Below are 26,261 nucleotides of genomic sequence, written 5' to 3' on the forward strand. Positions count from 1 at the left end.
TATTAGTTTGATGTAGTTCCACTTGTTTAGTTTTGCTTTTGTTGCATTTACTTTCAGTGTCAAATTCGTAAAGTCATCACTGAGACCTAAGTTAAGATTACTGCTTACATTTTCTCTAAGGAGTTTCGTGGTTTCAGGTCTGACATTCAAGTCTTTAATCTATTTAAGTTAATTTTCGTATATGGTACAAATAATGGTTAGTTTTCCTAACACCATTTACTGAAGAGTCTTGTTCTTTCCCCATCATATATTCTTGGCTCTTCTGTCATAAATTAATTGACCATACATGTATTGGTTCATTTCTGGGCTCCCTCCTCTCTTCCACTGATCTATGTGTCTGTTTTCTTATGTAAGTACTATACTGTTTTAATTACTATAGCTTTGCAATACAGTTTGAAATCAGGGAGCAATGATTCCTCCAGCTTTACTCTAATTTCTCAAGATTACTTTGCCTATCCAGGATCTTTTACATTCTGTACAGATTTTAGGACTGTTTGTTTTATTTCTATGAAAAATGCCTTTGGAGTTTTACTGCTAAGTCACTTCAGTCGTGTCCGACTCTGTGCGACCCCATAGACGGCAGCCCACCAGGCTCCCCCGTCCCTGGGATTCTCCAGGCAAGAACACTGGAGTGGGTTGCCACTTCCTTCTCCAATGCAGGAAAGTGAAAAGTGAAAGTGAAGTCGCTCAGTCGTGTCCGACTCTTAGCGACCCCTTGGACTGCAGCCTACCAGGCTCCTCCATCCATGGGATTCTCCAGGCAAGAGTACTGGAGTGGGGTGCCATTGCCAGTTTTAAGTAAATTCTAATTACATTTAGAACAATGAATCACTGGTGTGACTGATTTTGGGCCCAGAAAAACATGTAAGATATGTTTCTATGGTATAAGTTTGTTCTCCCTTCAGTCTAGAGACAAAAAATTAGACCTGACTGGGAGTGTTTAACATAGCTTTAAAATGTTGATGCTAGCCCAAATGTAAATGACCTAAACGGTAAATTGCACAATTGAGTAGTACCTTCTCTTACAGTCAAAGTTTACAGTCTCAATTTCCTCACTTCTCAGCACCTCACCCTATGGGAACTCTTCTCTTGGAGGTCACACATGACATTTTTCTTCTTAACTGTACTAGCTCTTACTTAATGCTTATTCTCCTTGACCTTTTTGCTGCATTTGACACTGTGGGCTCTCCCCACCCAACACCTCCTACCACCCCTCATAAATACCCATTACTTGATCTCCTTGACATTTTGTCTTCCTTGCTAACCTTGCCCTCAACCTTCTCTACCTCACATCACCTCCTGCCTGGATTATCACACAGGCTTCCATCTGGTCTTACAGGTTGTAATCTTCCCTCCTCTAATCCTGAATGCCAGAGTGACTAATCTTCCAAAAATCTGTGCTTTAACCTGACCTTAAAAATCCCTTCTTACCTACCAGAATTTGCTTACCTTTCCTATTTCATCTTTTTCACTTTCCTTCAGAAACACTTGGTCTTTTTTTAGTCTTAAGGACACTAAGTTTGATATCCTTAGGGCTTTGCAATAGCTAACTCTCTGCCTGAACTGCCCTTCCCCAAATCCTCTCTGGACTGGTTCTTTCTTTCATTCAAGCCATTGTTTAAATGTTCCTTAGAAACATCTTGCCTACTTTTCATATACTCATTTTGACATCCTCATGTTTTCTTTTCTTTGGGACAGTTATTACTACCTGATAGTGTATTTATTCGTTTCTCTGTCTCTCCTATGTGGAATGTAAGCTCCATGAAAGGAGGAACTTTTTATTTTACTGCTTTACCTCCAGAACTTAGAACATGCTTAAGGTCGATGAAAATTTGTTAAATGATGAATAGTATCCATGATATCATTTACAATTCATTCAACTCTGTTTCCCACTATTTCTGTATAAGCACACTTTACAGTCCCTCCAGGTTGGTATCCCCATCCATGGAATGTATTCTCTATTGTGTCAGGTGTGTTGACCTTTTTTATCCAAGCAGATTAAAAGCTTATGAAAAGCAGAGGTCCTTTTTATACTTTTCCAGCTCTCCAGGCTAGCAGAGTGCTGAACAGCATTTGGTATGTATTTAACAAACACTTATTGATTTATTTCCAAGTGTGACATTATATACTGTACTACTGACTTTTACATCAGTGGGGCTGAAATGGAAATAGAAATAGGTTGACCGTAAAATAGCAAAGGACCCATGAAAATGTGAGAGATTTTTTTTTCTTATCTTCTAATTTGAGTAGCAAACTAAACTTTTCTGAAATGAGGATGTGATGAATAGGAAGGTATACCTTGGGAAAATTTTTTCTTCCTTTTCTAGCAACTGAGAGCCTGTATGTACCATTTGAAGCCTGATGATCTTCCAATTCTAAGGGGTAAGGTCTATGTATACTGTTACTGACACACCACAACCCTAAAGTCATCTTGATCTTCTTACTGATCTTTGATTCCTTATTATAGTCACTAAACCCAAGTCTTTTCCTTAGTCACATTTATGTCTATCATTGATTTTTAAATTCCACTTGCTACTTCAGAATCTAACAAATGGTCTCCTGTTTCATTTTCACTCCTCTCCCTCTGCCAAATTCAAAATGATATTCCATTAGATCAAACCTAAATTATTCAGGCTCAAATTCAGGTCCTCTATCAATGATTCTACCCTATCATTTCACCTTTGTTTTCTATTGTTTCTAAAATGAAGCTCTTCTTTTGATTCATCTCATCTCCTAACTTTTCCCCATTGTTAGCGTGCTTATTTTTCCCCATTGCCTTTGTTCAAGCAATTTCCTTTACCTTTTTCCTATAAACCAAATCCAGATTTTACATTTTCCTTTGTTGTCTTTTAAGAAGGCTTCCCTTAATCTACATGGTTAATTTCCAATTTAAGATTTGGATTTTATAATTGAATCCTTTGTTATTAATTATGAATTATTTATCACTTTATGTTTCATATTTTATTTCCCTAGTAATGTTGTAATTTTCTTGGCAATAGGGACTTCATAATACTCACAATCATGCATAGCTCTTGGCACTTCCAAGGATGAATGTGTTTGGCTGTGACATGACTCCAGTGTCCTGGCCAGAATTGCTTGGAACAAAGATGAACCCTGACCAGGTGAGATGGAGCTTATGCAAAAGGAATTGTTGAAATCAGTGGGACAAAATGACCTCTGATAGCAATACTTTCCTAGTTAACGCCATGTATAATTTCATACATCACTTAGGCCATGTAGGAAAAACTGCAGAGTCAAAGACCTCTGATGCATAATAACTTTTTGTGACTAGAAACTATAACCCAGATGCTGGCAGATATATGAGTCAGAAGATCTGAGTTTGAATTCTGGCTTTGTTTCCAATTAGTCTGGGTAATACTGAGTAAGTATTTACCCTTTCTGGATGTCAGTTCTTCAACTGTAAAATGAAAAGATTAGACTCCAGATGATAAGGACTCAGTTCAGTTCAGTCGCTCAGTCATGTCCGACTCTTTGCAACCCCATGAATCGCAGCATGCCAGGCCTCCCTGTCCATCACCAACTCCCGGAGTTCACTCAAACTCACGTCCATCGAGTTGGTGATGCCATCCAGCCATCTCATCCTCTGTCATCCCCTTTTCCTCCTGCCCCCAATCCCTTCCAGCATCAGAGTCTTTTCCAGTGAGTCAACTCTTCGCATGAGGTGGCCAAAGTACTGGAGTTTCAGCTTTAGCATCATTCCTTCCAAAGAACACCCAGGGCTGATCTCCTTTAGAATGGACTGCTGTTGCTGCTGCTGCTGCTGCTAAGTCGCTTCAGTCGTGTCCTACTCTGGGGGACCCTATAGACGGCAGCCCACCAGGCTACCCCGTCCCTGGGATTCTCCAGGCAAGAACACTGGAGTGGGTTGCCATTTCCTTCTCCAATGCATGAAAGTGAAAAGTGAAAGTGAAGTCACTCAGTCGTGTCCGACTCTTAGTGACCCCATGGACTGCAGCCTACCAGGCTCCTCCATCCATGGGATTTTCCAGGCAAGAGTACCGGAGTAGGGTGCCACTGCCTTCTCCGTTAGAATGCACTAGATAAGTTAATTATAACATTGTAAGACTGGATTTCCAGAGCAGTGAAATGGCAGCCATAGCCTTTGGAGTTCTTCTTATACTTGTTCCATGGATAGGATTTACTATTTTATGTGTTTTTAGGAACACTCACTTTCAGCTTTTGGCATTTATAGTTTTCTGTTTCCCAATTTGTGTTAAAGAGGATGGACAGATGGTTGATTAGGCTTTCAAATGCTTATAATGCTGTTGTTCAGTTCAACAATGGTTTTAAACTTCAAGGGTCTACATAGAGCCTGGATTTTGTTTAGAATGGAAGATAGTTTTTACTCTTCAATTTAAGGATAATAATGTTTACTCACATAATTTAAAGCAACTTGTGGATGTTGCTTCCAAAGGCCTAATCAGTTTCTCTCATTTTGTTATGTTTAATTCATTTCCACATCACAGTCCAACTCTTCCAAGTTGCAGTTTTTAAAATGAAGTTACCGGAGTTCTAGTTACATTTGCATGTTTTGCCTTCTTCTAACTCATTTAACCCATAAGCGCTTTCCAAATACAAAACCCTTTGATTCGGAATCACAGAAATTGAAATGTGGAAGAAACACATTCCTCCTTTTACAGGTAAGAAAACAGGAGATCTAAAAGATCCTGGTGCTCTTCTACTGAATCTGAATTTTATAAATAAAAGAGCTAAAGTGAGGTTAGATTGCAGAGAAAATAACAGGCAAAATGCGTGAACTTTAATCCCCAACAGGAACTGTGTCATTTAATATATTACTGTACAGAAAAAGATTGGAGGGAACCCATGCAAGTCTAAGACGCACACTGCTATTGCTCAGGTTTGTGATTTTTTTTTTTTAATGCTTTATTTGGCTGCACTGGGTCTTAGTTGTGGTAATTGGGATCTTCCGTCATCATTGTGGCATTAAGGATCCTTTTTTACTTTCTGCACGCCAGATCTAGTTTCCTGATCAGGAATCGAACCCAAGCCCCCTGCACTGGAAGGACCAAGTCTTAGCAACTGGACAACCAAGGAAGACCCAGTTTTGTGAATTTTAACTACTTTAGAGACTCTTCAGGTGAGTGGGGTAGCGCACATGCATTTGTTTAACTCCTACACTGCATCTGAAGTATTTAGAGTAGTGAGAACAGAAAAGACGCTCAAAATGTAGGTAAAGGAAGAAGTGAGCCTTTCCATAGGGTTCCGAGGTGACCAGAGGGAGGGAAATTAGAACGCGCTGGCAGAGCAGGCGCTCAGGAGGTGCGAGCTGCACAGCAGGTAGCGGTAGCAGGGAAGAAGTCCAGGATGTGCAGGGACCCTGAGGCTCCAGCAGGCAGGGGAGAGGAACGGGGACCAGGAGGGAAGGGACTGGCAAGAAACTGCAAACTGAGGCTGACCTAGTGAGCAGCGAAGATCTTCTAGAAAGAAAAGAAGGCATGAGAGCTTACAACCAGACTAGGGGTTGAGGAAAGAGTACTAAAAACCTTAAGGGGAAGACAGGGGTGCGGACCAGCGATGGGAAAGGTGGGGAGGTGGGCGGAAAAGCGAGGTCCTCGGGCAGTGAACAGGTAAAAAGCGGTGCGGGGGTCGAGAGCCCACATGTGCTAATCTCCAGAGGGCGGGAGCGGCCGCTGAGTCAGGGGCGGGCAGCGTCCCGGCAGCGCAGGAGGCGGAGTCTTGAGCGCGTGGGCGGACCCAGTGGGCGGGGCATGCGCCTGACGCGCCCCGAGGCCGCTGCGGCCGCGGGCCGGGCGGGGCGGCGGCGGCGGCGGCTGCGGCCGCGGGGGAGGGGCCCGGCGTCAGCGCGTCGCCGGCTGGGCCGCGCCGGTGGCCAGGAGGGAGAGACTAGGAGGAGGAGGAGGAGGTGAGTAGGCTCCGGGCTGGGGAGCCGCGCGGGCCGGCGGGGAGGCGGGGAGCGCAGCCCCTCCCCTCCGCTCCAAGGCGCCCGCCTCGCGGGGCCGCGCGGCTCGGAGTTCCCAGAGGGGTTTTGGCGGCGGCGGCGGCGCAGGGAGCCGGGGGAGGGGGGGGCGGAGCTGAGGGCCGCGCGGGCGGTGTGCTTCCCGGGCGCACGCGCTGCGCTGGCGGTGTCGCGGTCCGCCGCGCGCCCTGAGCCGGGCAGATGCGTCTCAGTCCTGCTGCACACTGGCCATTTTCTGACTCCCTTTTCTTGGGTTCTGCGTTTTTTGCGGGCCGGCTTCCCGCAGCTCGGCGCGCCGCTGCCGCCTCTTCGCTCTGCCCGCGGGAGTGGGTGGGGGCACGTCGCCTTCTGGCTGGGAGGAGGCCAGGTTCCTGGGCTCGGCCGTAGGGCCCTCCTCGCCGATCTTGAGACTGCCGGGCCGGTGGTCCTTCGCGCCGCGCGCCCGTAGGCCTGCCTGAAGGACCCTTTGCGTCTGGCCCAATTATCGCCCTCACTTTCCTGACCTCAGGAGCCCCTTACTTAGTCTGCAGAGACTTACGACCTCACTCACTCTGTGCACCCCCGCCACTTCTCTCCTATGAGGATCCAGCATACACTTTGTTTTCATCGGGATCCAGGCAGTTTGTACTGGTGGAAATGTCCCCGGAATTAATCCTGTAAATCCAGACACGTACCCAACAGCGAAGTTGCAGTACTATAGTAATTTAACCTTTAGTTTCGGGCGAGGTTTTTTTTTTTCTTCCCTCTCCTCTCTGGCGAAGGCAACTTTATAGAGTCTTCTGAGAACTGTACTGCATTAGATTATCTTCGAGATAATTCTTAAGTTAGCGCCTGGAGGCAATGTGATGGGAGGTTCAAAGAGAAGGCTATGCACTTTTTCCTCCACCGTATCACAGTTTGAAGTGGAAAACGTGCGTTGACGGTGATTTTCCACATGAGGTGGGTTGCAGAGTGCAGCCCCCGTGAGCCGTGGCTCACCTTGGTTCCTGGGTGCTACCCCTGAAGTTGATTTTAAAGTTCAACAGAATGGTCAGGTAAAGGAGCTGCTGCAAAGAAATCCAGTATAATTCAATAGAGCCATTTTATTGGATTCTATTAACCTGTTTAACCTTAAACTAAAGCATGGCGGGAGTTTCATGTAGGAACTTACATACAAAGTGCAATACTGAATTTTAATTAGTGCGTTCCAGGTTTGGTGTGGAATAGTCTCCTCAGCTCGCACTGCCTTTCATTATGCATTTTCCTTAGGATCTTGTTTTAAAGAAGCAGTTTTAGTATAGAGGGTGGGAGGAGTACCCTTTGAATCATGAAACTTTCTTTGACGAACTTGAAAACTGGATAGGTAAAATCTGAACCTTGATACTAAGATAAGGTAGGAAACTGATGTTTATAGCATTACCACTTTGAGCAGTTAAGGCTTCTTTACTCTTATTTTGAAACCATGTTGACGTCTTAATTTCACGGACTGCAGAAGTACAGAATTTTCTGTTTGTGAGGAACTTTAACAGCTGATTGTTAGTTATTTATTATTAATTTAATCCAGCGTCATTATTTTGCAGAGAGAAAGTAATCCAGATTCCCTGAAGAGATTTAACATGAACTAAAGAGAACTAGTTGATTTAACTGAACACTTAAGTAGATACTTTAGACCTCCCCCATGGATATTTTTGTACCAAAATTTGTTTTGAGTTTGATGTCTTAAAAGCCAAAAAATTACTAACTTTTAATTTTTTCCCCATATTTTGGGTATAGGCCTTAGTCTGTGATTTGGACTCATTAGATACAAATTATATTTAAGGAGAGTTTACATTTTACCAATTGAAACAGTAATTTCCAGTTTGTTTGAATTTAGTAACTATTTTCATTTCAAGAATGTTCATTCATATTCTTGATTCAGGTAGTCTGTGTCAATTCCAGGAGATTGGCATTTCAAGAATCCTAGAGTTATGATGTATGTAAACTTGATATAATAAAGAAGAAAGGTCTGTACGCATGTAGTCATTGAATTCCAGCATCCTCAGCATCCCTTTTCTTAGTGGTCCTCAACGCAGAAGTCTGGAAGTTCTTACTGGCCTGGGGTGAATGTGCATCTCCCACTCCAGTGTTTACTGCAGGCATTTAATAGAGACTTTTTGGCTTGTGTGCACTTTCCCTGGTGGGGGCTTCCTGTAAGATGGACTGTTTTATTCATCTGTGTACGCTTCATGTCAAGTGTAGTGGGTCCTTTGTAAATGCTTGTGGTTTTGTTGGGCTTAATCAAACTTAAGAAGGTAGCAGAGTGTCTGGAAGTCATGAATGATGATATTATAAACTTGAAATATCTCATTTCCGTTTTTGTGTTGAATCAGATACTCTGTTAGGCTTAATTCCAATACTGAAAGAGATAGCATGTATCTAATAATATTTTTAGAAAATTTGAGGAAAAAGCTTAACATTGAGAATTTTATTCTTTAATATATGTTATCCACTGTGAAATTGGGGAAACACAGTGTTACTTAAACTTTTTGATAGGACACCACTTAGAGCTAAAATAATGCAGTTTTTCTACTGGAGCAAAGTTTGAAAATTGTGAATTGAATGATCCTGATTGTTACCATAGGCCACATTTTAAGGCCACCTTCGTTTCACTTTATAAAGATATATTTTTCAGTATATAGACTCCTGGAAGCAACATGACTTTCAGAGTTCAGACTGCCTTTACAAGCTGTCTTTAAATGATACTTTAAACAGTTTTTGGCTGATGTGATGTGCTTCATGATGGATATACAGAAAAAATAAAGCAAAAACCCCAAATAAAAACAAAAACACCAAGACCCCACTATATTTTCTTTTTCTCTTAGACTTATATTTTCTTTCTTTAATAGATTATTATAATGTTTTGTTTATTTTAAAAAAAATGAGGAAAATTTTCAAGCGTTTCTTTTGGAGAGTAGCACCACTCCACCATTTGAATAGCCTTGGCAAATAATGTTTGGGCAAATGCAAGGCTGTTTCCATAGTGTTATTTCTGTTTGAGTATGTTGAATTGTATAAATAATAGTCTTCACAGGGACATCATCTTTGGACTACATGCACTTTTTCCTCTCTCCTGACACTGTTACTAAAAACAGTTGTATAGTAGAGTGTATGTATGTGTTGTGTATGTGTTAGTCGCTCAAGTCGTGTCTGACTCTTTGCGACCCCATGAACTCCTCTGTCCATGGAATTCTCCAGCCAAGAATACTAGAATGGGTTGCCATTTCCTCCTCCAGTAGTAGAGTATGATGGTGCTTAATTTATAGGGAGCAAATAATTCCTCTTCTGTCATTGCTGGTTCCTGTGTCAGAACCAGGCTACCTGGCCTGTCCACTCCTCGTTCTGTCTTTTCTACCCAGTTTTTGAACTGATTTTTAAGACTGAAAATATCTTAAGATCCTTAGCCCCTTCAGGAAGTGAAATCTGGAATTATTCCAGTGCCCTGAGCATCCATTGCTTACTGAGATATGATGTCTTCTTATATCCTTTGCACATACTCAATTTGACTATGAGATTCTCATTTTGAAAAACGCTTTTACTCATGAGGAATTTTGAAACATATGCCATAAACATCTTGGGGAAGTATATGTAGAGCGTGTAGACGATAAATATAGATTTAGATGGAGTTAGGTTATAGAATCAGACAATTGGTAAGAATTAGTAAGAATGTCTAGTCCTTTTCTCCCACTCTTGAAGGTCACACTTAAGGCTTTTAGATTTAAGAATATAATTGTGAGTATTTATTTTTAAAAGTAAAGCAATTCCACAGTCTTTCCTTGCTATTGAATAGTCCATAGAGTTGATGTGTTTCTTGTATTATTCTTTTGTGTAGTTCATATCCTCTGCGGACCTGAACCTTGTCTTGAGCCTGCTCAAGAACTCTCCTGCTTGACCGTCTCTGTCTCCTTGCTGTCCTCTCTTCCCTTGGAACTGGGGCCTGGTCTTATCCATGGTGGATGGTTGGGGTCCTGCTTCAACCATGACAGAGCTAGCAGAGTCAGAATGCTTTGATTCTGCTTCTTAGGCTCACACTCACTGTATTGACTTGTCAGATACTGAGAACAGGACAGCTGAGAGCTGGGCTCTTTGGCTGCTATAATTTCAGCTTTTTTGAGGGTCAGCTTTTCATTTGCATCTGATACTAGAACACCCTGGTCACATACTCATTACTTCCTGACTGTTCTGCTCTTGGTTCTCTGTCTTCTTAGCTGAGTTAGTTACTGGTTTATTTTTATCAGATTTTAGTGGTAGCTAATTCTTTTCAAGTGCTTGATTTTCTACCCAGATCTTCTTGCAGTTTTGAGCTTTCATTTGACCAAGTATCTGTTATTCCACCAAGTTTCCCATAGTGTGTTTTTTCATTATCTTTCTTTCCTTCTAGACTCTATATTCCTCGAGTGTTGGGACTGAATTTGTGCTGCTCCTGACAGTGTCCTCAGCACTTACTGCAGTGCCTGACACATAGCAGGTGATAGACAATATACAGATATCGATTGGATGTAATCAACAGTAAGTCTGTTATCAGTATTGGAAACCAGTGTTCATATAGAAATTGAGAATTCATATAAGAAGTTCAGACATTTCATTGCCATCATTAGTACCAGAGAGTCTGTGTATTTTAAATTATAAGCATATCCACATACAAAATTAGTCACAGTCATCTGGCAGGACATTTATTTAAGAAGAAAAAGTATATAGTTTTTACTATGTATTGTTAGGTGTTGCTCACTTAGAGTTTTCTTGAGTTTGATTAAATGTATATATTTTATTTCTTACAAATAGAAGTTTTATGGCACTATAAGGAAGTGAATTTAATGGCCCTATTTTTGTTCATTAGTAATTATATACTGTAGAGTAAATTCTCGTTAAAAGGCCCTTAAATGCCTGCTCATAAAAAAGAGAGACCTCTTTGATTTTGTTCTCCGTACAATCCCAGTTATTGTATTGAGGCAAGTCATCAAACTCTTTAGTAGTCTAAAACCTTTAATATGGTTTCAGAACAGTAGTCATGTATTGAGTATCCAAATTACCATGTCTGTAACAAGTAATGCAGACACTTATTAAAAAGGTAATGACCATAACTTTTCTTGTAGAATTTCTTGTGCTAATTTTTTAAAGAGGAGTTTTGAACTAAATTTCCCGTGAAGGCCAAAATCTCATACTTTTAATGATGGTGAAGTATATGTGTAATGTAGAGAGGAGGGGGTGGTAATTTTTGTAGTGGTATTTTTAAGTGGACAGTTTACTAATTATGTTGAGGTAAACACTTTACAACTTTTAAGAGGAAAACTTCAATTATCTGAATGAAATGAAGTACATGAAATTAATTCAGATAAGTGAGGGGATCCTTAGTGTAAATGATGCATGTCAAGGGACATGACCTCAATCTTGATTTTTTTTTTTCTTTCTATATATCTGTCAGCTGGTTTTACATTACTAGATTCTGATTCTTTTTGGTCATGCTGGGAATCATTGATGGAGGAGGTAAGGTTTGCTCTGTAATTTTTTTTTATCTTTGCCACAGAGGGAACCCAGAATATGGTATTCTTTGACAAGTGTAATTGCTCATCTCTTGCCTGTAATGCCTGCCCTTTTAGGTGGTACACCACAGCCTTCCATTTTGTCACCTTCCTGTCAAATGTCAAGTGTGTGTGGGGACTCCTTAAGAATACAATGGGCTTGAAATTAAAGCCACATTCCTCTGTCCAAGCTCAAGATGTTTATATTTCTGCAAGTTCTTAAAACAAGTTGTGAAGGTGAATTGAGCTGGATAAACCTTGATTCTATTCCTTTCCGCCTTGGGGTTTAATATTAAGCAACAGTTTGTACTGTAAGCCCTTGAAATAGAAACAAACATTGGGCCATAACCCTTGACTTTTGCAAATTATAACTTGAAATTAAAATTTTTCTGATTGATTAGAGTTTAGTGTCTTAGGGTAATGATTTCTGCTGCCGTTTACTGAGGTTTGCAGCATTCCTGGGTTCCTGGCATCTGAAAGTTGTGCAATCTGTAGGTAGCCTGTGGCTCTCCTCTAGGCCATTTTTTGTTGTTGTTTTGTTTTGAAACAGAGGTAGGCTTATTTTAGCCACAGAGATGTGTGCTATCTGACACCTCTGTAACTGAATTTTATTTCTTTCTTCAGCATTACTGTAACTGAATTTTATTCCTTTCTTCAACATTACCTATAGATGCTTTACTGAAAGCACCTTAGAACATGGCTTTTTATTTTCAGCATGCACCAGCTTCCTTTTCATATGTTGATCTTTGAGATGCAAGATGATTCATATGTTGATTGCCTTGGTTAGAGTTGTTAGGATATCAGCAAGCTCTGTATACAGACCTTGTGAACAATTCCTAGGTCATTGCCTTCTTTAATATATGCAGGCCATGTAGTTAAGAGTTTAGGCTTCAGGGTCAGTCCAGACTGATTTTGACTGTACCATTTGTGAACAGCATGTCTTTGGGGGAAGTTAGTTACTTCTCTGGGTTTCAGGTTTTTCATCTGTAATACTGAAATAATATCAGCTGAGTGTATTGAGTATTTTTTTTTTTTTTTTTTTTAGGAGAAAGCTTATCAGTATTGATTTATTGTCCTGTTCACAGCTAAGTGTCTAATAATGTGAATTAGTGAACTATTATCTGGATCATATACTATTTTAAAGGGAAGTAGACTTTGTTCTAGTTTATGACAGAAATAGTCAATTAGCAAGAATTATTACAAATAGAGGCCTTGCTCAGTTGTCTTGTTTAAAACTATGTAAGACTTTTGTAATCATCAGTCTATTTATATGCAAAGGGTATGTTGATAATTGGTATAGGAAAGTGGAATGTGTACTGTACTCTTAGGAGTGAGACAGACTTGGATTTAAATATAGATATCTAACAGTTGGGTCACCTTGGGTAGGATACTTTACTTTTTTGATTACAAGTTTCATCTGTAAAATGGTATTAAAGTATAAAGAGTTAAGGAAAAAAGGGATAATAAAAAGGTTGTTAAGACTAATATGAGGTAAGCAAAATACTTAAAGTAAAAGTGAAAGCTGCTTCAGTTCAGTTCAGTTCAGTTCAGTCGCTTAGTCGTGTCCGACTCTTTGCGACCCCATGAATCGCAGCACGCCAGGCCTCCCTGTCCATCACCAACTCCCGGAGTTCACTCAAACTCAAGTGCATCGAGCCGGTGATGCCATCCAGCCATCTCATCCTCTGTTGTCCCCTTCTCCTCCTGCCCACAGTCCCTCCCAGCATCAGGGTCTTTTCCAGTGAGTCAACTCTTCGCATGAGGTGTCCAAAGTATTGGAGTTAAAGCTGCTTAGTAGTGTCCAGCTCTGTGACCCCATGGACTTTACAGTCCATGGAATTCTCCAGGCCACAATACTGGAATGGGTAGCCTTTCCCTTGTCCAGGGAATCTTCCCAGCATTACAGGTGGATTCTTTACCAGCTGAGCCACAAGTAAAGCCAGAATCCATAAATACTGGTAATTATTGACACTTTGGAAGTGTGGCGTTAGTTCTCTGCACTTCAGGCTTCCTCATCTGTGACGTGAAGGTCAGAGAATTGATAAGAGTTACGAGGATTAAATGACATAATACCTGTCAGAGGTCATTACATGTTAATCACTACTGTTATTTATATTATTATTTCACTTTCAGAACAAATTGGACCAATTTTGAGTTAAAAGGAAATAAGTCATACAGGTATTTAGTGTATTTTTTATGTTGGAGGGCATTTACTATGGATTTGAAGATGGCAAGTTATCATTCATTAGCTTTCAGTGTTTTCTTAAGACAGCAGTAGTCCACAAGTTGTGGTGTGTAAGCCTGTTGGTCAGTCACTGGGACCCTTTCAGGGGGATCCATTAGGTTAAAATTATCTTTATGGTAGTAGTAACTTTTTCCTTTTCCACTGTTTTTACATTTGCTCTGCTGATACTAGTAGTAGGTAGTAGGTAAAATCAGTTCAGTTCAGTTCAGCTGCTCAGTCATGTCCGACTCTTTGTGACGCCATGAATTGCAGCACGCCAGGTCTCCCTGTTCATCACCAACTCCCGGAGTTCATTTAGTAGGTAAATAGTAAATAGTACTAGGTAAAACTGAATATCTTAGTAGATATTAAATGTCAGTGACACCAGACTCTACTAGTAATCATCATTTTCTTCACTGCTATCCATTCATGGTTTAAAAAAAAAAAACCCAAAACAAAAACTCAAAAAAGCCAATTTTACTTGAGTGTCCTTAATGAAGCACTAAAAATTATTAGTTTTATTAAATTTTGATCCTTGAGTGCATTGTTTTAATATTCTATATATGATGTTTGAGTATTTTATATATGTTTGATATTTCATATGTGATGGTTTTATATTCTGTCTCTATATATGATGAGATAGGAAATACGCAAAAGGCACTTCTGCTGTATATCCAGAGTATTTTATCTCAAGGAAAACCCTTAAGTATTCTTCTGAGTTGCAAGCTGAATTAGCCATATTTTACATGAAATATCATTTTTGCTTGAAAGGTCGAATACCAGACAAACCATGATTATTTAGACCTAGATATCTGGCAGTCATTTTCTTGAAAATGAATAAAGTGATCTTTTGTTCACTTCAGGGAAAAACAGTCGACAATATTTGTTGCTGATGATAAAATTTTAACTTTCTAGGGAAAATTAAAATTTTGGAAATCTTACATCAGCTGCTGTGTTCTTGTCAGCTTCTCAGTACTTAGAGTTTTGCAGTGGGATGGGTGGTGATGTTATGAATGTGAATTTTTGCTGTTGTGTTATATCAGGATCTTCAATGTTTATATAACTCAATGGACATGAACTTGGGCAAAATTCAGGAGAATGTGAGGGACAGGGAGGCCTGGTGTGCTGTAGTCCATGGGTTTGCAAAGAATTGGACATGACTGGGTGACTGAACAACAATAACTCAATGAAACAATATTTTCAAAGTGATCAATATTCCAAAATAATGGTAAAAGACCCTTATAGAAAGCATGTAACAGAATACAGAAAACTTATGTGATATTCAATTTCATATTACAGCTAGCCCACAAACTCTTCTACTTGTCAAGTTTTGGTGTAGTATCAAAGAATATCCATATACTTCCTTTTTTCTCACTGCATACTTGTGTGGGGCTGTTTTCATATAGTTCAGTCAAAGCAGGTATCACAACAGATTGTATGTAGAAGCAGATAAGAGAATCCAGCTGTCCTCTATTAGGTTAAACATGAAAGAAATTTGCAAAAGTTGTAAAGCTATGTCATTTTTAATGCTAAGGTTTTTTTGTATAGTAATTTTTCAAAAGTATATTCTCATATTAACGTGTCACTAAAATTTTAAAATGAATCACTCAGAGGAAAGCAGAGCATATTTTTGTACAAAATTGGAACTTAATCATTGTCTTGCACATTCTAGAAATGGAAAATAATTTGTTTCATCCAACAGATATTTGTAGAGTATATATGAATAAGCATTTTCCACTCTGCAGGAACTCAGCCTTGATAGAGAGATGAGATAGATGTCTGCATTTTCAGATACTAGCAGTTCACTGAAACAAGTGCTTTAATAAAACATTTATTTAATGTTGCATTTTTTTTAACTAAAAAAAAGACTGTAAACTCTAAATGCTATTTTATTACCTGATTTTCTTCCCATTAACACTATAGAGCAACCCTTTTTTTTTCTTGTTAATATTTACATATCTATGATTTCATTTTATAATAGTGAAAAATTGGAAACAGCCTGAGTCCATGGATGGGAGAATCAGCTTAATTGTGTGGTATCTCATATATACATTTTTAAATTATAAGTCAAGCTTAAAAAATTTAAGATGAATCAGTAGTTAAAATTTTCTCCTTTAATTCTTAATAATAGTAAACACTGATAATTATAACTGATATTAACAAAAAAAACTCTTGGAGTCCTCAATTTTCAATAGTGCATAGAGTCTTGATGCTAGGAAGTTTGGGAACTGTTTAAGGAAATTAGGCTAGATTCATCAAGTGAAAGTTCTAAAGTTGTAATATTTTGCATATTCCTTTGGAATATGGACTACTTACCTCTAGTTTCTTTTTCTAGTTGTAAGGATATGTCACTGGTTGGCATTCTTGTCATTCTCCAAGCAGGCAGAAGTTTCCTGTGTGTGTTTTTAAAAAAGATTTTCATTTTTATTTAAGATTGATGCTACCTAGATTGTTGCTACTCAGAATTGAGATAATGGTTAATGGTGATTGCATCAGTGTATTCATTCTTGACACCACTCTTTTGGTTGTGAGCTATTCATGCAGTTTTAAGAGCTGTTCACCATGGCAGGTTTCTTCAGGATTGCAGTGAAATCCCCTTTCCTGAAAATAAACTGCCATTTTCTCTGAAGTCTTCACTCTAGGCTAATTTGTCTACTGTAAAGTCTTCCTGACATTTCATAGCTAGTTTTTAGATGGTCAGTCCACAGCTTATGAATGTGTTTGTGAATTAGTTAATTGCAACAATATAATATGCATTAGAGATGGGTTCTATAGTGCCATTAATACTATGGGCATAGCCTTGTTTTGGATTATTAACATCTTTCTGTAGGGAATTATATTCTGACTCCTGGAAGTCTAGCCAAAATCATTACTTCATTGCAGTCCCAGTGGCAAGAGGCCCCCTTTTTTTGCTTGTAATAGAAATAGGAATGCTAAAGCTTTTTTTTAATAATGTTAATTTTTATTGGAGTACAGTTGCTTTACAGTGTTTTAGGTAAAGCTTTAATATAAGCAAGAGAGGCATTCTGAAGCAGTACTTGAGATGCAGGTATCCTTCGGACCCCAGGTGTATATAAAGTGTGGTGAGTAACTCTCAGATGAAGCAGGTATAGAAACTTTGGGCCAACCAGCAATGGTGGAGGGAAAAAGGGAAGGGATGTTCTGGATGCTGCTTGGGAGTGATACTAATAGATACTTTTTTTGTGCCAGTTCCTAAAATAAGGGATGGGTAGTCCTATGTTGGGAGATCCACCTGTATAGAGTCTTTTTGTTGTGTTATACTCCTGTGTTTGGTTATTGTATGAACTGAGCTCAAGAGGTAGAATGACAAGCCCGTTGGTAAGGTTGAAGTCATAGATTTATAGGCCAAAGGTTTGAATGTAGAAGGAAAATAATGAACTCCATGGGCATTCATGATCAGGAAGAAGAATGGAACCCAGGAGGTTGAAGAAGTATGCAAAATGTTCACAAGGGCCCCAAACAAATTCATGTTACCTGTGGCTGCTAGGGCAGGGGTAGAACTGGTAATCGGCTGGCAAATCAAAGAATGCTGTGACTCAGACTACTACCTTAGAGTCTCTGGTAGGAAATACAGACTTTTTAAGAGTGGTGTCCATACAGGGAGCCTATTATGGGAATGGTGGATATATGGCAAAAATGTAGAACCAGGAAACATGGGGATACAGACAAGGACAACTTTGGAGAACTAGAATTTGACCTGAAGTTGAGCTTGTCTTCTTCCTGCCCAAGGGCCTTGTCGGGCCTTTGTATAGAGGCAAGACTGGGCCAAAGTGGGGAGCAGAGTGACCATAGTTAGCTCTCTGCACTGGAATGATAGACCTATCGAAGGAATACTTGTTAAACCAATGGATGGAAGTAAGGCAAAGAAACTGGATTCATATTACCTACCCACTAAATATTCTCTAGGCCAGGGGTCAGCAGACTTCTTTTCAAAGCACCAGGGAGTAAATATTTTAGGATTTATGGTTGATTATGGTCTCTGTTAAGGTGCCATTATAGTGTGAAAGCAGCTAAATACATGAATGAATGAGTAGCTGTGTTGCAATGCAGTTTTATTTATGGAGACTGAAATTAGAATTTCATGTAATTTTCACATGTCTCAAAATATTAATCATTTAAAATTTTTTTTTAAAGTCACTAAAAAATATAAAATCCATTCTTAGATCATGACTATGTAAGAACAGGCAGTGGGCTAAATGTTGGGCCATGGGCTCTGGTTTGCTGATCTCTGTTTTAGGCAAATAAATGACTGTCAGTTGTAATACAGAAAGCTTATTAGCATTACTGAAATAGATGTTCTCCAGGACAATGCTGTTGGTGACACTGTCTTGTTTTATAGGTGGCACTGATGATAAAAATCTGTTCAAGAATTTAGATGTGACATCTGCATCAGGTTCAGATCTCTCAGCTATAAGACAAACTGGATACTTCGTAAAGATTTTCATCTGTTATCCACAGAGAGCCAAAATCCGTTATTGAAATTGTCTGGGTGAACTGCCTGCTGGGTCCAGTGATGCACTAGTAGACAAAGAAGTTGAAAAAGAAGGCTGGCCTATTTGGATTGCTGGCAGAATGTGACACCAATATGGCATCAAGCCCTGCTGTGATTCCAAGGACTTCATGACTGAATAAAGATTTTTTTTTTTTGAGTGGGGGTGGTTGAAGTAAATTTGGTCTTTTACTTGGGGAGTGTGTAATATATTATCATTCCATAATGGTATATGGTAATTTCTTTGGTAATCAAACCTTAAGATCCTATTTATGGAAATTAATATAGTTAATCACCTTTTAGTATTGGGCTTTCTTACACTAAGGGAAATAATCTAAAGAGAAGTATCTCTTAGCTTAACATCTTTTTTAGCTTAACCTGAAAAACATCTTAAGCATCTCTTTTAGCTTAAACTAAAAAGGTCAAAATAAGGACTGTGATATCATGTGGAAGTTTTTGTTTGGGGAATTTTTGAAATTTTGCTCTCCCCTAGAGTGTGTAAATATGCTTCTATTTGCTTCTGTAACCAGAATTTTTTAGGAAAATATCCTTTTGTGTAGGCTGTTGAACTCAATAGTAAGTAGGAAATCATGCTGTACAGTATTAATGTGCATAGAACATAATATTATAAATTAATACTAACAGCTACTAATAATAAATTAATGTTTTCAGACCTGTTAACTAAATTCACTTAAAATGATTTAATGAGCATGTATGAACTGGAAATAAACCTATGTATTTTCTAGAACTATTGAATCACAAGAAAACTGGAGCATCAAAGTTCTCTCTGAACCAAACTCAATATTTTATTTGGTTAGAATCCCTGCGTTTGGTATTCATTTGTTTATATCAGTTATTGAAACATAGCTCAGTATTCTTGGGCTTCCCTTGTGTGTCAGCTGGTAAAGAATCTGCCTGCAATGCAGGAGACCTGGGTTCGATCCCTGGATTGGGAAGATCCCCTGGAGAAGGGAAAGGCTATCCACTCCAGTATTCTGGCCTGGAGAATTCCACGCACTGTATAGTCCATGGGGTCGCAATGAGTCGGACACGATTGAGTGACTTTCACTTCATAGAAGATTTGAAAGCAGTGCTGAGAATGAAGTGGGTGGATTCTCTTAAAGTCAAATCCCATTTTTTTCCTCAGTGAGTCTTTTTTTTTTTCCATCTAGCATTCAACAAAAATCCTGGCAGCCCAGGATACAAAACATAGATTACATTTTGCGTCATTCATCTACAGAGAAAGATTTTCTCATGACTTAAATGAAACCTCTATTTAAGGTCTATAGCATTCAGTTTGTCAGTGTGACACTGCTGCTACCGCACATTTTTGGTCAGAGTGCGTTGCAGCCAACATAGCCATCCTGCTAGAAAAAAAATCTGCGGATTGCTGAATAGTGGAAGTTACAGACATCTAATTTACAAGTCAGATTAGCGATCAGAGTCATGCGATAGCTTTATGTGGAGTTGATTTCATTTCATGGATTTTAAGCTATTTTTTCACGGAAGCAATGCCTATAACTCAGAGACAGGTGTGTTGTAGCATTTGAAAGCCTTAAACTTTTGAATCTGTAATGAAAGGAATGTTCTTACAGATATTCAAATCCTAAAACTCAGGGATTTTGAAATAAGATGCTTTGTCATTCATTGATTGTGCCATAATTGAACTCCCCTGCAGATTTTATTTTGGATCATTGTGATTAATATTTGGAAAACTTTCCCATTTTCAAATACAAGGCAGTTTAGGGAAGAGTGTGATTGTGTGTGTGTGTGTTTAAATAAAGCAGCAAAACACTTACTTTATAAATAAGTTATATTTAATAAGAAATATGTGAATTTAACATTGGTAGACCAAATTGGGAATTCTGTTGTTGTCTCCTGGAAACCTTCCACAATGAGGAGTAGACAATAAATAGATCCCTTTATAGATTGCAGTTACTATGTTTTCCTAAAGTAAACTTTTTTCAAAATATACAGGCGAATTCATAGCTATAGCTTGATGTGTGTGTGTGTTCAGTCACTAATTTGTGTGTGTGTGTGCCCAGTTGTGTCTGACTTTTTGCGACCCCATGGACTATAGCCCACGAGGCTCCTCTGTCCATGTTTTTCAGGCAGCAATACAGGAGTGGGTTGCTGTGTCCTCCTCCAGGGGATTTTCCCAACACAGGGATCGAACACATAGCTTGATGTGTGTGTATGTTCAGTTGCTAAGTCATGTCTAACTGTTTGTGACGCCATTGACTGTAACCTGCCACTCTCCTCTGTCCATGGAATTTTCCAGGCAGAAATATTGGAGTGAGTTACTATTTCCTCCTCCAGGTGATCTTCCTGAACCAGGGATTGAACCCACAACTCTTGCATCTCATGTATTGGCAGGCAGATTCTTTATTGATGAGCCAGCTGGGAAGCCATATAGTTTGATAGGTTACAGTTACTCTTATTTCACCTGTACTTATTGAAATAGAGAAGACATCTCATAGAAGTGAGTATTTAGTTCATTGCAGAAAGGAAGTGCTATTTATTGGGCTTTGAGGACAATTGCAGACAAGAATCTGTGTTAATTTTTAGATGGTTCTTAGGCCAATAAGCCATAGTTAGAACCAGACATGGAACAACAGACTGGTTCCAAATTGGGAAAGGAGTACGTCAAGGCTGTATATTGTCACCCTGCTTATTTAACTTCTATGCAGAGTACATCATGAGAAACGCTGGGCTGGAAGAAACACAAGCTGGAATCAAGATTGCCAGGAGAAATATCAATAACCTCAGATATGCAGATGACACCACCCTTATGGCAGAAAGCAAAGAAGAGCTAAAGAGCCTCTTGATGAAAGAGGAGAGTAAAAGAGTTGGCTTAAAACTCAGCATTCAGAAAACGAAGATCATGGCATCTGGTCTCATCACTTCATGGGAAATAGATGGGGAAACAGTGGAAACAGTGGCTGACTTTATTTTTTTGGGCTCCAAAATCACTGCAGATGGTGATTGCGGCCATAAAATTAAAAGACGCTTACTCCTTGGAAGAAAAGTTATGACCAACCTAGACAGCATATTAAAATGCAGAGACATTACTTTGCCAACAAAGGTCTGTTTAGTCAAAGCTATGGTTTTTCCGGTAGTCATGTATGGATATGAGAGTTGGACTATAAAGAAAACTGAGCCCCGAAGAATTGATGCTTTTGAACTGTGGTGTTGGAGAAGACTCTTGAGAGTCCCTTGGACAGCAAGGAGATCCAGCCGGTCCACCCCAAAGGAAATGAATGAGTCCTGAATATTCGTTGGAAGGACTGATGTTGAAGCTGAAATTCCAATACTTTGGCTACCTGATGTGAAGAACTGACTCATTGGAAAAGACCCTGATGCTGAGAAAGATTGAAGGCAGGAGGAGAAGGGTACGAAAAAGGATGAGATGATTGGATGGCATCACTGACTTGATGGACATGCGTTTGAGTAAACTGTGGGAGTTGGTGATGGACAGGGAGCCCTGGTGTGCTGCAATTCATGAGTTCGCAAATAGTCGGATACGACTGAGTGACTGAACTGAACTGAACTGAAGCATCCTTATATTCTAAGGAGTACTGTGGGGCTTAGTAAAAGAATAAGATTGTGGCATCCACTCCCCATAACATAAGTGAAATTAGAAAAGGGGTTTTAAAGATGTCATTCAGGGTCTTCTCTTGGAGTCTAGTGGTTAAGAATCTGCCTGCAACGTAGAGGACACTGGTTAGATCCCTGGTCTGGGAATATCCCGTATGACACGCAGCAGCTAAGCATATGGGCCACAACTACTGAAGCCCACACGCTTTAGAGCCTGTGCTGTGTAACAGGCCACTACAATGAGAGGCCTGCACGCTGCAAAGCCTGCAACTAGAGAGTGGCCCCGTCCCTGCTCGCAGCAGCTAGAGAAAGCCCGCACCCAGCCACAAAGGCCCAGCACAGTCCTCCCCCACAAAGTGTCATTCAAGGGAAGAATTGTTACTCTAGTGGAGAGTTGGTTATATGACATTTCCCTGTTTCTTGCCCAAAGGCCCTTTTATTTCCAGCCCAGGATTTGGGTATATCTTCCAGAAAGGTAAATTGGTATTTAATTTCTTGTCCGGGTGTTTAATCAGCTTCAGAACCTTGTTTATTGATACTGCAGTAGCACCTTCTGCAGACTTCTTGAGAGATCATGGCATACATTTCCTAGAGTTCGGGGCCCTTCCTTAACTGACTCATTTCTGGAGGGGAGGAGAATAAGTGGAGCTAGTTATTTGGCATGTTGAGTGAGAGGGCAGTAGTGGGAAGAGCTGGTATTTGCATCTAGCGTGGTGAGCAGGCATAAGTTTTTTTGGGTGCCATGGGAAGTAACCAGGCTTGAGGTAATCTTGATGGCTCCTGGGAAGGTGGAGTGCTTGCCCTATAAGGGCAAAATCCCCTATAAGGGGATTTTGGGTAGGATGGTAAGAGGCCAGCTGTAGAGTGCACCCCCAACACCAGGGAACTATTCAGGCTGGGAGGCTTCTTGAAATTTAAGGCCCCCCTTCTGTGAAGACCTGAAACGTGCTGTCCAAGTTGGGCTTTGAGAATGAGAGGAGATAGCTGTCATAATTACATAAGCATAGCAGATGATCTTACTTCATTGCTATCAAGTAAGCCCCCATTAAAGTAGGCATGTGGGACACTTGTCGCTCTCCTATTCTGATCTGGCAGAACCAGGAAGTGAAAAAGGAAGTGGAGAAAAGTGAAAGAACCAGTAAGGATTTTGAAAGAAACTGATTATGTTCTTGCCTGGCTTGGCTGAGGTTAGTATATGGATACTCTGAATAAGATATGAAACTGAAGGTATAAATTAGACTAGATTATATTTTGCAATATTTGAAAATGACTGAGTCATTTTATCTGGAATGTTACAGAGAGATGGGGAAGTGAGACCCAAAAGTGCATGTTTGAAGTGATGAAATTAGAGCATATATCCCACTGAGTTCAGTGTATTTGATTGTTTTCTTTGATAGGATTTTAATTTAGTTGAACAAACCTTTAAGTAAGGTACCTACAATTTCATATGTAGGGTACTCAGGTAAGCATTTTAGGTAGATTTTCTGTCCTCAAGGGGTTTCTGTTTTAGTGTAGAGGTAAACTTAATTCATGGCAGAGCGACATGGGTGCTCTGGACCTATAAGTGGCAATGCTCTGGGAATATGGAACTGAAAACCACTGGGGTTCAGGGCAGGCTTTGGAGGAGGCTGAGTTTGGGCTGGGCCTTGAAGGAAGAGGGTGGTAACAGCTGCGAAGAGGGACATACTAGCATGAGGAAATAGTCAAAGGCATGGGATTGGAAATGAATAGATAACTGGGAGAGAAGAATGCTCATCCACACTGAAAATGTTACTATTTTAAAGAAATGGTTTCAATCACCAGTTTGCCCATGTTAACAAATTCCAGTTGAGGTTTGATTCTTTTACATGCCATTTTGTATTTCGTTAACATTACGCAAAGTATTTCTGTTATAAGATACAGTGTAGAAATGTTACTCACTTTAGAACTTAGATGGTTATAAGCATAAAAACCAAACTTCTAATCACAAAGTCTATTACTTTCCTTGATTTAAAACAGTAAAACGTAGAGAAGATGATGATTTTTACATATGATCTTAAGCATTTGGCAGTGCAGTTAGTTTCGTAACAAGTGATTGTTTTTTAAAGCCTTCCCAGAATAAGAATGAGTATCTTGATGCTAGTGTCACTTTTAAATAGCTATAGCTCCAGGAATGTGTCTGTTCACGTTGTTATCTTAAATACACACCTTATCTATCCATATTGCTGTACTTCAGATGTGAAAGTAAAAATAAAGGTGTGAAGTGCCTAGCAGACTTGCATGGATTTATGTAAATCAGAAAGCACATGATCCATTAGTACTAAGGCCCTAATGTATTCAGTTCAAGTATGGATTCTTTCCTAAAGTTTTACACACACACACATACACACACACACACACACATCATGATACCCAGTGATTAACTTTGCCCCCCCCCCAAAAAAAAATAAGAGATTTTTTTTTCCTCTGAACTCCAGACACATAACTAATTGATTTATGATATTTCCATATGCATATTTAAATCTAAAATGTGCAAAAACTGAATTTATCTTTTCACCCAAACTTGTTTCATCTTCAGTCTTTCTCATCTAAGTAAATGACAGCCCCATCCCTGTTACTTAGATCATGAACCTTGAAGTCATCTATGACTCTTCTCTCTCATATCTACAGCTTATCTGTCTATAATTTATGTTGGATCTTCATCAAAATACATCTAGAATCTGAATCTGACCACCTCTCCCCACATCCACTACTACCTGGTCAGCCTGTTGTCATCTCTTACTTGGATTCTTTTAATAGTCTCCTAACTGGTCTCATGTGAGAGTTGGACTACAAAGAAAGCTGAGTGACGAAGAATTGATGCTTTTGAACTGTGGTGTTGGAGAAGACTCTTGAGAGTCCCTTGGACTGCAAGGAGATCCAACCAGTCCATCCTAAAGGAAATCAGTCCTGAATATTCACTGGAAGGACTGATGCTGAAGCTGAAACTCCAATACTTTGGCCACCTGATGCGAAGAACTGACTTATGGGAAAAGGCTCTGATGCTGGGAAAGATTGAAAGCAGGAGGAGAAGGGGACGATAGAGGATGAGGTGGTTGGATGGCATCACTGACTTGATTGACATGAGTTTGAGCAAGCTCCCAGAGATGGTGATGGACAGGGAAGCCTGGCCTGCTGCAGTCCATGAGGTCACAGATAGTTGGACGTGACTGAGCTACCGAACTAACTAGTCTCCTAGCTTCCTCTTATAATCCCCAACTCAGTGTGTATCCGAGCACTTTGGTCTAGTCTCAGTGCAGTCAGTAGCCAAAAGAATCAGTTAAAACCTAAGTCAGATGTTGTCTTTGTTCATGTCACAACTTTGTTTCCTTTCTTATTTACTGTAAAAACTAAAGTCTTTCTAGTAGCTTATAAGGCTCTATATGATCTTCCTCCATCTGCAATCTCAGCTTTTGACTGTGTTTACTACCCTCCATTCACTGTTATTCCTGGAATAGCTGCCCTCAGGGCCTTTGCACTTGATCTTCCCTTCCCTGGAATGCTCTTCCCCCTAGATAACCACTTAGCTTATTCCCTAACTTTTCTTGGGTCTTAACAAAAAAGATCTTCATGACCCAGAAAATCACAATGGTGTGATCACTGACCTAGAGCCAGACATCCTGGAATGTGAAGTCAAGTGGGCCTTAGAAAGCATCACTATGAACAAAGCTAGTGGAGGTGATGGAATTCCAGTTGAGCTATATCAAATCCTGAAAGATGATGCTGTGAAAGTGCTGCACTCAGTATGCCAGCAAATTTGGAAAAGTTAGCAGTGGCCACAGGACTGGAAAAGGTCAGTTTTCATTCCAATCCCAAAGAAAGGCAATGCCAACGAATGCTCAAACTACCGCACAATTGCACTCATCTCACACGCTAGTAAAGTAATGCTCAAAATTCTCCAAGCCAGGCTTCAGCAATACGTGGACCGTGAACTTCCTGATGTTCAAGCTGGTTTTAGAAAAGGCAGAGGAACCAGACATCAAATTGCCAACATCCGCTGGATCATGGAAAAAGCAAGAGAGTTCCAGAAAAACATCTATTTCTGCTTTATTGACTATGCCAAAGCCTTTGACTGTGTGGATCACAATAAACTGTGGAAAATTCTGAAAGAGATGGGAATACCAGACCACCTGATCTGCCTCTTGAGAAATTTGTATGCAGGTCAGGAAGCAACAGTTAGAACTGGACATGGAACAACAGACTGGTTCCAAATAGGAAAAGGTGTACGTCAAGGCTATATATTGTCACCCTGCTTATTTAACTTCTATGCAGAGTACATCATGAGAAACGCTGGACTGGAAGAAACACAAGCTGGAATCAAGATTGCTGGGAGAAATATCAATAACCTCAGATATGCAGATGATACCACCCTTATGGCAGAAAGTGAAGAGGAACTAAAGAGCCTCTTGATGAAAGTGA

At 39.9% G+C, this 26,261-nt stretch overlaps 1 protein-coding gene across 4 annotated transcripts in view; it reads left to right on the plus strand.

Annotated features, from left to right (window-relative positions):
• Positions 1–5,815: 5,815 nt before the first annotated feature.
• GTDC1 (glycosyltransferase like domain containing 1) overlaps positions 5,816–26,261 on the plus strand; it is a 493,004-nt gene continuing 472,558 nt past the window's right edge. For 2 of the 4 annotated variants that reach the window (XM_027561596.1, XM_027561614.1), the window contains exon 1: positions 5,816–5,905. The gene's annotated coding sequence lies outside the window, so the exon portion shown is untranslated. Of the gene's footprint in view, positions 5,906–10,355; positions 10,484–26,261 lie in introns of all 4 variants that reach the window. The other 2 variants (XM_027561467.1, XM_027561563.1) reach the window with 2 other exon arrangements.

Source organism: Bos indicus x Bos taurus, chromosome 2, assembly GCF_003369695.1.
Source record: "Bos indicus x Bos taurus breed Angus x Brahman F1 hybrid chromosome 2, Bos_hybrid_MaternalHap_v2.0, whole genome shotgun sequence".
Classification (NCBI taxonomy): domain Eukaryota; kingdom Metazoa; phylum Chordata; class Mammalia; order Artiodactyla; family Bovidae; genus Bos; species Bos indicus x Bos taurus.